Raw genomic sequence first — 13,603 nt, forward strand, 5'->3', positions numbered from 1 at the left:
TCCCTCTCCATCAATTCCCGTTTCTCAGGTGCAACACGATAAAAACGCTGCTTAATAGGCTTTGCGTCCCCCACATCGATATCATGTTCAACCCAATCAGTACGCGATGGTGCATCACCGAGAATTATTCAAACGACCCCGGAAAGCACAATCATCGGGCAAAATGGTCTCCTCACCCACCAAACTCACATTACCCCCACCGATGGAAACGGCCGAAAGTGCCAAACTCACATTACCCCCACCGATGGAAACGGCCGAAAGTGCCAAACTCACATTACCCCCACCGATGGAAACGGCCGAAAGTGCCAAACTCACATTACCCCCACCGATGGAAACGGCCGAAAGTGCCAAACTCACATTACCCCCACCGATGGAAACGGCCGAAAGTGCTGGATGCAAAGATGTCGAATTTTCTACAGGTTTGGTTTCTTTTTCATAATAGGGTTTTAATTAGAGATGGGCATAGATTATTTTTTTTAATCTAGATTAATCTAGATTAAAATGGCTCATTTGAATTCTGCCGAAGGCATTCAGAATATGTGTGCTACCCAAATAATGACTATAAAAGTAAGTCTTTGAGAACAGGTTTCTCAAGTCAGGTGGCGCATTAGACCAGGGGCTCATCTCCTGTTTCCAAAATGCATCACAAACTGCTTGAGAAAGCTGTTCTACTCATAGACTGTAAAAGGTTACTACTGTACTGTTACCGTCCGTAGGCAACATTAGGTAGGCCTATGTTATTATCAACTACTATAGGCTATCAATTAGGGATGGGCGATATGGCCTAAAATCCATATTGTGATATACAATATATATTGCAGCCTCTTGTGATAACGATTATAATAAAACCATTTCAGAACATGTTACACAGACCCTGCTAAACAACTGCTAAATGTTTTTTTGTTTTTTTTTAAAGGGTGTATGTAGTTTTGAGAACATATATTGTGCAAAACTGTAAGTATACAACATAATTTTGCAGATAAATAAAATTTAAGTACACTAGCTGCAGAGACTTTAGTAGGTCTAATGTTTATGAAACCCCAAATTTAAAATTAGAATATTGTCTAACTGATGTCTTTTCAGTTAAAAAGAAACACAACAACGATTCTTAAAATCGTGCGCAGACAGAGATTATGTGCTACACCACTAAAATATATTGGGAATAATATGCGCGCGCTGGTATTCAGTGATATCATGTTTCGTTTTGAATTTGAGGTGGTAGAACGGATTAGTCGTGTGTTAACTTACCGAACTGTTACCCCACACACTCTGTCTATATAGTTTGCTGCTGCTCGTCGGATGGCTTAAATCCGAACCATCATAGCTTGTGTAGTATAGAGCAGCTCCCAACCCAACTTGGAGAATAGATTAACGGCGATATTTTTTATCGCACAATAAGAGTCTCGCGTTAACGCAGCACGTTAATGCCGATAACGGCCCACCACTAGTTTTAATAGGCAAGGCAAGGCAAGGCAAGTTTATTTATATAGCACATTTCATACACAGTGGCAATTCAAAGTGCTTTACATAGAAGAAATTAAAATAATAAAAAGAAATAAGAATAATTAAAACAGTTAGAAAAATAAAAAAATAAAATACAGTACAGTACAGTACAAACAGTCGGACGAACATTGGCACAGTGCTCATTCATTAAATGCATAGTTAAACAGATGTGTTTTTAGTCTGGATTTGAATGTGACTACTGTAGGAGCACATCTGATCTCCTCTGGAAGCTGTTCCAGCATAATAGCTAAAAGCGGACTCGCCATGCTTAGAGTGAACCCTTGGTATTTCTAGCTGATATGATCCTAATGATCTGAGTGATCTGTTAGGTTTATATTCTGTGAGCATATCTGCAATGTATTGAGGTCCTAGGCCAGGGATAGGCAACTCCGGTCCTGGAGGGCCACTGTCCTGCAGAGTTTAGCTTCAGCCCTGATAAAAACTCACCTGCCTGTATATATCTAGTAATCCTGAAAATGTTGATTGCCTTGTTCAGGTGTGTTTAATTAGGGTTGGAGCTAAACTCTGCAGGACAGTGGCCCTCCAGGACCGGAGTTGCCTATCCCTGTCCTAGGCCATTAAATGATTTATATACCAGTAATAATACTTTAAAATCAATCCTAAATTTAACTGGGAGCCAGTGTAAAGACCTGAGGACTGGTGTGATATGTTCATATTTTCTGGTTCTGCTCAGAATCCTGGCGGCAGCGTTCTGTATGAGCTGCAACTGTCTTATGGTTTTTTTGGGAATAGATTTACATGGCACCGTTTAACAGACTTTTTCCACGATGGCATTGAGACTTCATAATTTTCATCAGTCAATTTTCGTTGTACAACAAATGGGCCATCAAATTTGGCTTCAAAAGGAGAAGATACCATAGGTCGTAAGACAAGGACTTGATCGCCTGGTACAAACACTTGACGTTCAACCGTACGATCATACAATCGTTTCATATTTTTCTGATGTTTTCCGAGATTTAATTTAGCTAGTTCTCTAGCCTGGATGAGTCTGTTTTTAAACCCCAAAACATATGACACTAAGTTTTTAGGAGGCTCTACATCTTTACCAACCTGCTGAAATACAGACAACTGTCCACGAACATTATGGCCAAAGACCAAGTCGTTAGGGCTGAAACCCATACTTTCCTGCACTACTTCACGTGCAGCTAGCATCATCCATGGTAAACCCTCTTCCCAATCTCTATCCAGCTGCACACAGTACGAACGGAGTAGTGACTTTAACGACTGATGGAATTTCTCCAATGCACCCTGACTTTGTGCATGATATGCAGTATATTGATTATGCTTAATGTGCAGCTGTTTTAACACTTGCTGGAATAGATGCGAAGTAAGGTTTGAACCTTGATCACTTTGGATGATTTTCGGGATTCCGAAAACAGATATAAACTGGGTTAAAGCTTTCACAACAGAACGAGATGTAATTGTACGTAGTGGATATGCCGCAGGAAAGCGCGTGTTCAAACACACAGTGAACAAATAACTACTACCAGACTTCTAATGGGGAAGTGGCCCTACACAGTCAACAACAAGATGCTCGAACGGTTCACCAGTAGCCTGAATTGGTTTCAACGGAGCAGGTTTCAACACCTGGTTCGGCTTACTGGTTAATTGGCAGGTTTTGCATCTCTTAATATAAGCAGAGATGTCTCGTTTTAAACGTGGCCAAAAAAAATAAATAAATATCGCAACAGGCGATCGTAAGTCTTACGCACCCCCTGGTGACCTAATTGATCATGAGCAATTTCTATCATCATTTGTCGAAACTTAGTAGGAACAACTACTTGAAAAACAGGATCCCCAACAAAATCTTTGTGAGGACTCCATTTTCTCAGCAACACTCCATTGTGAACAAAATATCCACGGGAAACGTTACACTCCTCTACTGGAAGAACAGCACTCTGGAAGAGTTCATCCAAAGAGGAGTCAGTTCGCTGTTCCTTTCCTAAATCCTCTGCAGAAACAGAAAAAGACAAAGCAGACAAATCAGGCATGAACAACTTAGTACAGCCTTTATCAGATTGAATCTCTTTTTGATCACACACTTCATCCTCATTGGCACGTTTCATTGCACGAGTCACGACACATGATGAATCTTGGCACAAAACACTCAGTTCAGTCTCAATTTTATTATCAGTGGTCACTATGGGAAACACTGAAGTATCAGCCCACACACGTTCACCTACCAATCCATTTCCCAAAATAATATGGACCCCCTCAACTGGCAAAGCTGGTCGTACTCCCACTACAAACTCACCTTGAATCAAATCAGACTGAAGCCTTATCTTATGAAGAGGCACAGACAGAGTATTCAGTCCTATTCCACGAATTAGAACACGCTCACCAGTATGAGACTGCAAAGAAAAAGGCAAAACTGACTCCAAAATAAATTAATCCATTGCACCAGTATCCCGCAAGATTTTAACGGGGATTTCCTCTTTCTCTCCAACCAGAGATACACGCCCTTCTGTAATAAAAGGTGAGTAAGAAGAGAAATCAACAATCAACTAGTTTTTGATTTTCAACGATTTCACTCCCTGCCAACAGGACTGATGCCGCAAGAGCAGAAGGCTTAGCTTGTGAACTTTGTGCATTACTATTGGATTTATTTTTAAGGACAGAACAATCTGGTTTCCAATGTCCTTTCTCATGACAGTAATTGCAAATCTTGCTTGGGTCAAATTTTCCTGTGAAAACACGGTTATCTGTAGATGGAGACTTTACATACTGAACATCACGAGCATGCCAATCAACAAAAGTGGTTTTGTGCGTCAATACAAAATCATCGGCCAACATAGCCGCTTCCTCTGGTGTTTTAACATTATGCTCACTGATATACATAGCTATACGACTCAGAACTGAATTTAATTGTTCCAACACCAAATTAATTAAATCCTCAAATGTTTTAATGTCTAATGCTTTACGCCAATGATTAAAGTGTTTTCTCAGATCACGCACAAATTCTAAATTTGTTTGTAACTCGCCTTTTTTCTGTAATCGAAAGTGCTGTCTGTATGCTTCAGGTACACATTCATATGCCTTTAAAATGAGAGATTTGTGAAATGAACTGGTACATATTCCTTCATCTCAGTGTCTAATAAACCTGTTTCGATCAACTCAATTTTCAAAGCTATTTTAACATTTTCTTTGAGCCTTTTATCTTTAATCACAATTTCATAATGTTCAGCAATACTTAATAATTGCTCTTTAGTACACCTGTCCAAAGATTCATGCGAAGGTGAACTAACAAACTCATCAATATCAGCCATGCTAAAAATCACCAGAATAATTTAATTAGCACAGTGCAATCAAATAACTAGAGTTTTCCCTCTACCTACCGTTCCAATACCTCTACCTTACTCAACCCTAGTCTTCATGCGATTACCGGTGGGGGGTATTTATGCACTATAGCCCGCTGGGTGAAGAACGCAACTGGTCAGACCAGCGACACCTTCAACACCACGGATGTGCTCCCGAGATAATTACTTCTACACACTTTCACCGCAACACTACACAGAAATAACAAATCCGACACGTCTCAAAAGAAACATGCCGCTATACCTATCAGAGAAAACTCACATTCAAGCAAACAATATTGCACATGTACTTACTTACTAACCCTAACCCTAACCCTAACCCTCACCCATAGACTGGTGATTTCACACTGTGAACTAATTGACTTCGGTACAAATCAAATTTTGTATGTCCAAAAAGATTAAATAATCAATTATCAAACTATAAGCAACCAAAACTTTAGCGCAATCAAATAACTAGGGATGGCTGACGCAAAACTGACGTTCCGAAGCTTTTCGAGATCCCGAAGCGCAGATGTTTCGAAACACTGATCCGAAGCGTGATTCAAAACACCCATGTCACGTGACTACGGCTAAATGAAGTGTTTCACAAGTGTTTCGACAGGTGGCATGGTCCGCCGAATCAGTGTTTGATTAACAGGGTTGGGAACAGACCACACAATCGCACATCTGTATAAAAGTGAAGTCAACGCATCTTGACCTCGTGGGTTTTTGTGAGAGGAGTTTTATTTAGAGATAGCGGATTTTTGGTGATATAGTGACATTTATAGTGCGATTTGTTTAGTTATATTTAGGCTTACATTTAAATGTACACATTGACTGAAAGGCTAGAGACAGACAGAGTATAGTGACACATTAATAGATGCATAGATAGAAATATATATAGACAGACAGATTAATAGATACATTTATAGATACATAGATCGATTAATAGTTAGATAGATACATAGATAGATACATAGATAGATAGATAGATAGATAGATAGATAGATAGATAGATAGATAGATAAAAATGGAGGCTCCACAGAAGAGATGCCGTACATCTGTGGTGGGGGAGCATTTCCATTTGGAAACCCCAAATAAAGTGAGATGTATGTATTATGGTCAGCAGCTAGCCTACTGCAACAATACATCATCCATGATGCGCCATTTGAGGAGCGCTCATCCTGCCATTTTGCAGGGTGCAGAGGATGGTAGCATTCCCCCTTTACCTAGGCCTGCTATGTCAGTCTATGTTATGTTATGTTATCTGATTCATGTAATTTATACTTCATATATGCCATCAGTTTAGGATTTGTTACTAATTGCTGTTTTCATTTTCATTCAGAGCCACAAATGTCAACATCAGGCCCATCATCATCATCATCATCATCATCATCATCATCATCATCATCAACACCAGTAGAAACACAGGACAGTTTATGGGAACTTTTTGATAATCGTATCCGTGAAACCCAGATGATACACAATGCTACAGCTGATGCCACAGTGGAAGTGAAAAAATACCTCAACGATGCGTTTTTGCCCAGAACTCATGATCCCCTAACTTACTGGAAAGAGAGAGCAGTAATCTGTCCTCATTTGTATGTCCTTGCTAAAAAATATCTTTGCATGCCAGCAACAAGTGTCCCTTGTGAGAGGATTTTTTCAAAGGCTGGAGAAATTATCTGTAAAAAAAAGTAGTAGGCTAAGTCCTTCCACAGCAGAGAAATTAATATTTTTTAATAAAAACCTATATAAAAAAGTGAGACATTGTGGCTTGATTTATTTTATTAATATTCATTTTTCATGACCAAAATAACATTATGCACAGTGAGGAGCCTACAGGTTACAAGCTTCACATAATAGAAAAATACAATAATAAAAAACAACATTTTTTTTAATGGCTCTTGTCAAGGTTGTTTCAGATCAACACTTGCAAGTGACCACTAGGTGTCACTGTTGAGACGGGTGTCAGATTGTTTCAAAGCCTCGACACAATATGGCACATTTGCTTCAATTGTTTCATTGTTTCACGAAACCTCGATCTGCCCACCACTACAAATAACCTAAGCAAGGACGAGCCCCCAATTTGTTACGACCCTTGGCTCAAGGGAAGCAACAAAAACAAAGGACACATGAAAACCAAATTATAGGCTCAAAAGTAATGTTTATTTAATTACAAAATAAGGCAACACTAAATAATAAAATGAAAACAATTAAAGAAAATAACAGTGTTTCTGTATTCATCAGTAAGGTCAGTGTGTAAAGCAAGATGTAGGGTTGAAATGTAATGCAGTGTTGAAGTAGAAATGCAAATACAAATGCAAATACAAATGCAAATAATAATGGTAACAAAATACACCGCAACCCAAGTCCAAAAGCAAAGTTCAAAACCAAAGAGTGCTCCTCTCCAGTGAATTGGTGATCTCTTAAGCCTCTAAGATCTCTCTAAGGCACGGACACAGGTGTTTCCAGTTGACTGGCAATCAGAGATGGCAAAAGTACTCACTTCCCATACTCAAGTAGAAGTACAGATACTTGTGTTAAAAAATACTCTGGTAAAAGTAGAAGTAATGATTTAACTTCTTTACTCAAGTAAAAGTAACAAAGTACAGGCTTGGAAATTTACTTAAAGTATAAAAGTAAAAGTAGCCTTGCGAATGATAAAAATGTTTTTATGCAAAGCTACCTGGACCACACAAATGTTACTAGTGCAAGCTGAGAAACGTAAGTGGATTTGGAAAAAAGGTTCTTTATATGCCATTGCCTACATTTTAAATGGATGTCTGCCAATAGGCCTAAAACATCACATAGCCTATATGATTATTGTGACAGAGACTGGGACTCCAGGTTAATGAGATTCTGACTGAGTAGCAAGATATGAATTCAATTGTGAATTCAGTTGTGATTCTGTGAGAATATTTTTTAATATTCCCCTTAACATTTAAAGGAATCTACATGTAGGCTATGTAAAGATTTTTCCGCGAACGAATGCCGCCGAATCTGTCGAGTCGTCTTGTAGTGATGGGTCAAGTGCAGCGTATATTCACATTCTATAAAAGGTCGCCATTCCTATGCTGTGTTTACCTCAGTAGCTGACGACCGGAAGTAGTTAGATCTGTTTTGTAGAACCCGGAAGTATGTTGTGCATAACCCCTATTGACCATTCGCAAAGACCGGTTTGCGAACGGTCTCAAACCATTCCCTTCCATCCCCTTTAGTTACTGTTGCTATGTCCGACAAGCGACGCCACTCTCACGCCACACCATGTTCTCACGCAGTGAAAAACACATCGCGGAGCAGAGAGGACACTGACAACACACTGACAAACAGGACAGACCAGGCTATTTTTTATATGAAACAAATTCTCACCTTTCAATTTTGGTTATTTTTTAAAGAAATTTAAACAATAAATACCGTTTTGTGGCTCTTTAATGTGTCGTGACAGATCGCTGTGTAGAGTCTCAGTTAAAGCTGCTCGTGAATTCCTCATCTCTTCCTTCTAGTTAATTTATAGCATCAAATAAACATGAATGAACATAAGAGGGAATGATGTTTTTACGCGAAAAGAGTAGACTCGGTACACTTCGTTTTTCAAGTTTAAATCCTCCAATGTTAATCTACTAACTCTCCTGACTGCTTTGTCGGACAAAATGGCGGATTATGATTGGTCAGATCGCCTGTCAATCAAACTCCCTGCGAATGGTCGATGACGCAAAAATAATAACGGTAACTCCACTGAAATTATTTGAAACTAAAGTAACGAGCCATTTTTGTAAAATGTAAGGAGTAGAAAGTACCGATATTCATTTTAAATTGTAAGGAGTAAAAGTAAAAAGTCGGCACAAAAATAAATAGTAAAGTAAAAATATCTGAAAAATCTACTTGAGTACAGTAACGAAGTATTTGTACTTCGTTACTTCCCATCTCTGCTGGCAATTGAGGTGATTAGTGGGCTCAGGTACCAACAGCAATTCCCAGAATCAATAGCAGAGGTCGTCACAGTGCTCTATTCAGTACAATGATTTTATGTATAATAGAGTTTTAATTGGTTTACATGTTTTTTTAGTCCAGTTTATTCCTCTTAATAATTTAAGTGTTTATGTCTTTACGGAATGTATGGTTGCCATGGCAAACAAACAGGGTTTGTGTTTGTAACTAAGAAAAACTATATAGGCTTTATATATATATATATTAGGGCTGGGCACGTTAACACGTTATTATCGCGTTAACGCATTTATTAATTAACGCCGACAAATTTTTTATCGCACGTTAACGCAGTTTTTTTTATTATTATTATTATTTTGAAAGTCCGTTGCTCACTGGCTCTGAATACACATAGGCCTACAGTCAAACCATGGGTCACAGGAGGGGTGGGATGTTGGTCAGCCAGCAAATAACCCTCCCAAACAAGCAGTGGAGGGAGGCTTCGGCAGGTTCTCTAGGTGAACAGCGCTCCGCGAGTGAACAGCAGGCGCGCTATGGATAGTAACCATGGCAACGGCATAAAGTTATACATAACTTTACCTGATAGGCCTGCGTTTAGTTTAGCGGGGATGCTCTGCCATGTGAATTCCCTCCTGTTGATGTCCTGATAACTATTTAGATTCTGGAAACTCACAAACAGCGAGGATCAGTCTCTCTTCCAATGATTTGTGCTGCGCGTCGTGTACAAAAAGTTCAAGACAATTCAACTTCGGCAGCGGGCGGGCGTGTGCGCACCTCAATTTGCGTCATTCGCGCAAATATAAGCGCCTCGATTTCTGACGCGACGCCAAAGCCCATTCATTTCCTATGGAACTACATCAGGCAGCAAAAACGCCCCCGCAAAGCATGATGGGTCGCGTCGCGTCGATTTGGTCAACAGCGGCGCTGCAAAAAAATATCTCGGTGGATACTTTATGCAAATGAGAGCGTCAAAACGCGGGGCAGCAGCCAATGGAAACTCGGCGGGGAGAATTTGTGTATGGGCGTTGCTATGGTTTCATATTTAAAGTACATTTTTCCCGGCACGAAAATGGAGGAAAAATTGATTATAGCTGTCTCAAACTTTCCAGTAATATATGATTCCAGCCTGGACATATATAGAAATGTCCAGGTAAAAAATGATGCCTGGAGGGATGTTGTACATCATGCGATTAAAACATCAAGAACATCATGCGATTAAAAAATTTAATCATTGCCCAGCACTAATATATATATATATATATATATATATATATATATATATATATATATATATATATATATATACATACATACATATATATACATACACACACTACAGGGGCCTGTACCATGAAGCCGGATTAGGTGGCTAGCCAGCTATGTTTCAGCTTAGTTTCCGCCAACCCTGGGTTTTAGGTACTATGAAAGTAGCTCGGCTTTAATCGGTGTTCGTTGCCATGGAATCTTACGCTGCACGGCTAACCTGCTCCGGGGCAGGTTATGTTCTGGATTCAAGATCTCAGACTGAAGTTTGACCAATCAGCTGAGAGCAAAGAAACATATAGGTGACGTAACTTATTCCAAGTGTCTGTTACAATGACTTCACCTTTTCTTCGAAATCCGGTGGACATCTCAGCACAAATTGTTTGACGAGCACTTCGTAGAGAAAGAGTTTTTAGCCAGACAAAATCCCCTTGCCTTTCCTGATAGTTACTTGTATGAAAGATACAGATTTTCCGCGGAAGGAATTTCTTATCTTTGCGAACTTCTTGAGCCGCACATAAAGAATTTAACACGTCGAATTCATGCACTTACTGTACCGCAAATATTGCGTTGCATTTTTTTTTGTTTTTTTTTTTGCAAGTGGTACATTCTTGCACGGTGGGTGACGCACAGAAGCTAGGGGAAAACATATGTTTGTCGAACCATTCGCAAGATGGTCCTCGCTCTGCAGGAGTACATGAAAAGCTTCATTAATAGTGTTCCCCGGACATTTATCGACCATGTCCATAAAAGAGGGCTTTTATAAAATTGCCGGTAAGATATATTGATAGGGTGACATCACATGAACACTTTTTTTTTTTCTCAAAAAGCAAATTTCACAAATGTACTATACAATATAATACATGTTAAGAATTATTTTGAATCTTTTTTATTATTCTTCTGATAATCTTATGATATGATTCCCAAGTCATTGCAACATGTATGCAGTCTATTGCTCCAATCTCCACTGCTCTAGGGGAACATGAGGCAGATTATGTTAATAGGAAGTCCTATCACAGCCTTAATGTTCAGGTAGAGATGATGTGAATATGTGAGATGATTATTTTCTGTGAGATGAAGCTTTAAATTAATAGTAACTTTAACAGATATAACAATGATCTACTAAACATTTCATCTGCAGATGACTTGTGGTCATGAACATATGATCAAGTTTGGATGCCAAATGGCCTGGCTCCAGTGCTTGTCTTACAAATTTTCCATGAGTCTGTGTTGTGTCAGCGCTTTGAGGAAAGCAAGTTAAATTTGGTACAGTACAAAACACTGTTCATTTGAACTGAGATAGAAAAACCTACACAATAACCCCCTATCATGACCCTCAGATAGGGCCACAGCACCGCTTCAATGGCCCTCAGTAAAACCAGAGTGAAGATAGAGATGACCTCTGGCATCCTAAAGGCACATTTCAACTGTGTTCGGCGCTTCAGAGTCACCAGAGCGGGCGTCACAGATAGTGGCTGTATGTGCCATTCTGCACAATATAGCCACCAGTAGAAAGAGCGAGAAACACAAAACCAGCTTCTCCCCGATGAAACTGACCCGATCACACTTGACCACCCAGCTGGTGCAGAGATGCAATCACCATACAATATTACACTTAATAAAAGCACATTGAAACTGCAGATAGGTCTCAAACTGTTTTATTGGTTTTGTGGGATGGGAGGGAGAAAGAGAGCAAGAGAAAGTTGCATTAATAAATATTCATACTAAAGTGTTACTTGGTTAAATAAGTTATACTAATATATATATATACACTATATAACTATATACATACTGAGATCAGTTTTATCCAGCTGTTTGATTTTGTTTGGAGCCTCCTCAGCTCACAGTCAGCTCCTTTAGTGTGCATTCTAGTTCAAGACTCCTTTAGTGTGCATTCTAGTTCAAGACTCCTTTAGTGTGCAGTCTAGTTCAAGACTCCTTTAGTGTGCATTCTAGTTCAAGACTCCTTTAGTGTGCATTCTAGTTCAAGACTCCTTTAGTGTGCATTCTAGTTCAAGACTCCTTTAGTGTGCATTCTAGTTCAAGACTCATTTTGTACAGGGCCCTGACTGAGTCTGTTTCCACCTGAAACATAATTCCACCACAAACATGATCATTACAAGTTTTCTGGAGGCTCATCAAATCACAAAAAGTTCCTTGACTTCCTACAAACACAGGACTGACTGTAGTTTATGTCAAGGGTTTTAAATCCTTACACATTTCTTCTGAAGCCCATTGAGGTAGAGGCCTCAGTTTCTGGTCAGGTTGTGAAAAATCCTACAAAAGAGATGTGTAAGGGCCAGTCCCTTTTTTATGCCACACATTCAAATATTTGCCATAATAAAAAGCCCAGTGCATTCACATCAGCAACTGTCTGAGAACACACAGACAGAGTGTCTTCATCATTTGCTTCACCCTAATAGTGTGTGTGTGTGTGTGTGTGTGTGTGTGTGTGTGTGTGTGTGTGTGTGTGTGTGTGTGAATGTGTGCTAGCTTCAACAGGGACACTGTATTTCCCTGCAGAACATACTGTCAGCCATATTTAAAACTTAAAAAAAAAGTAGTAATGTATTGCACACGTACCCAGTGTTACTTGCTTAGAGGAGCCAGCACCAGGGTCAGATTGTACAGCACCTGTAATCACATCCATAATCGGCCGTCCCTTATTGCCTACTCAGAGCCAACTCCTCTGCCACAGTGTATTCTGGTTTTCTGAATTTAACTATTTATTTCTGTTTGCTGCAAACAAGTGTGATAAAATGTTCACAAAAGTAATAAAAGGTTGTGGTAAATACTCTTTGATTTAACTCCTTGAAATAACCTTTGAATTATATTTTTATATTTTGTCTTTATCTGCTGCCAAGAACATTTGGAGTTGGGGTTGCATCTAAAAATCTAAAAATCAATGAATATTAATCTTTCTTAGTACATACATGCACATTTTTTATATATTATAAAAATAAGCTATAGGCTATAGTACACATATAGGCATACATATATACATACATAATTTTACATAAATATAGAACGTATTTGTTTAACTTACACATTAACAATCAGCAATCTTTCTCCAACAGTCTTCTCTTGCTTTGGCAGCAGAGAACGTATTGTTTCGAGCTTGAAATACATATTTAAATTCATCGTAATTATGAATGATTATCTCTTGCTCCTCCGCAGAAAAATATATCGCTCTCGCTCTACCCGCGATTGGTTGTTCAGTGTCGACGTCACTCTTTTATGTGCACGCGCGCGTGGAGTAATCATAGCTTGAGGATCAAAGCCTGAGTTGACAAAGAAAGTTGATGAGCTGCATCATGGTACCAATAAAGCCTGATTGCATCGGTTTGGTTTTGTCAACTCAAAACTAATCCTGTAACCCCGAGTTTGTTCAGCTACCTTCATGGTACAGGCCCCTGGTCAAAAGTTTTAGATCGGTAAGATTGTTTATGTTTTTAAAAGAAGTCTCTTCTGCTCACCAAGGCTGCATTTATTTGATAAATAACAATAAAAAAACAGTAATATTGTGAAATATTATGACAATTTAAAATGACTGTTTTCTATTTTAATATATTTTA

This window comes from Abramis brama, assembly GCF_963993115.1.
Source record: "Abramis brama genome assembly, chromosome: 16".
NCBI classification, from domain to species: Eukaryota; Metazoa; Chordata; class Actinopteri; order Cypriniformes; family Leuciscidae; genus Abramis; species Abramis brama.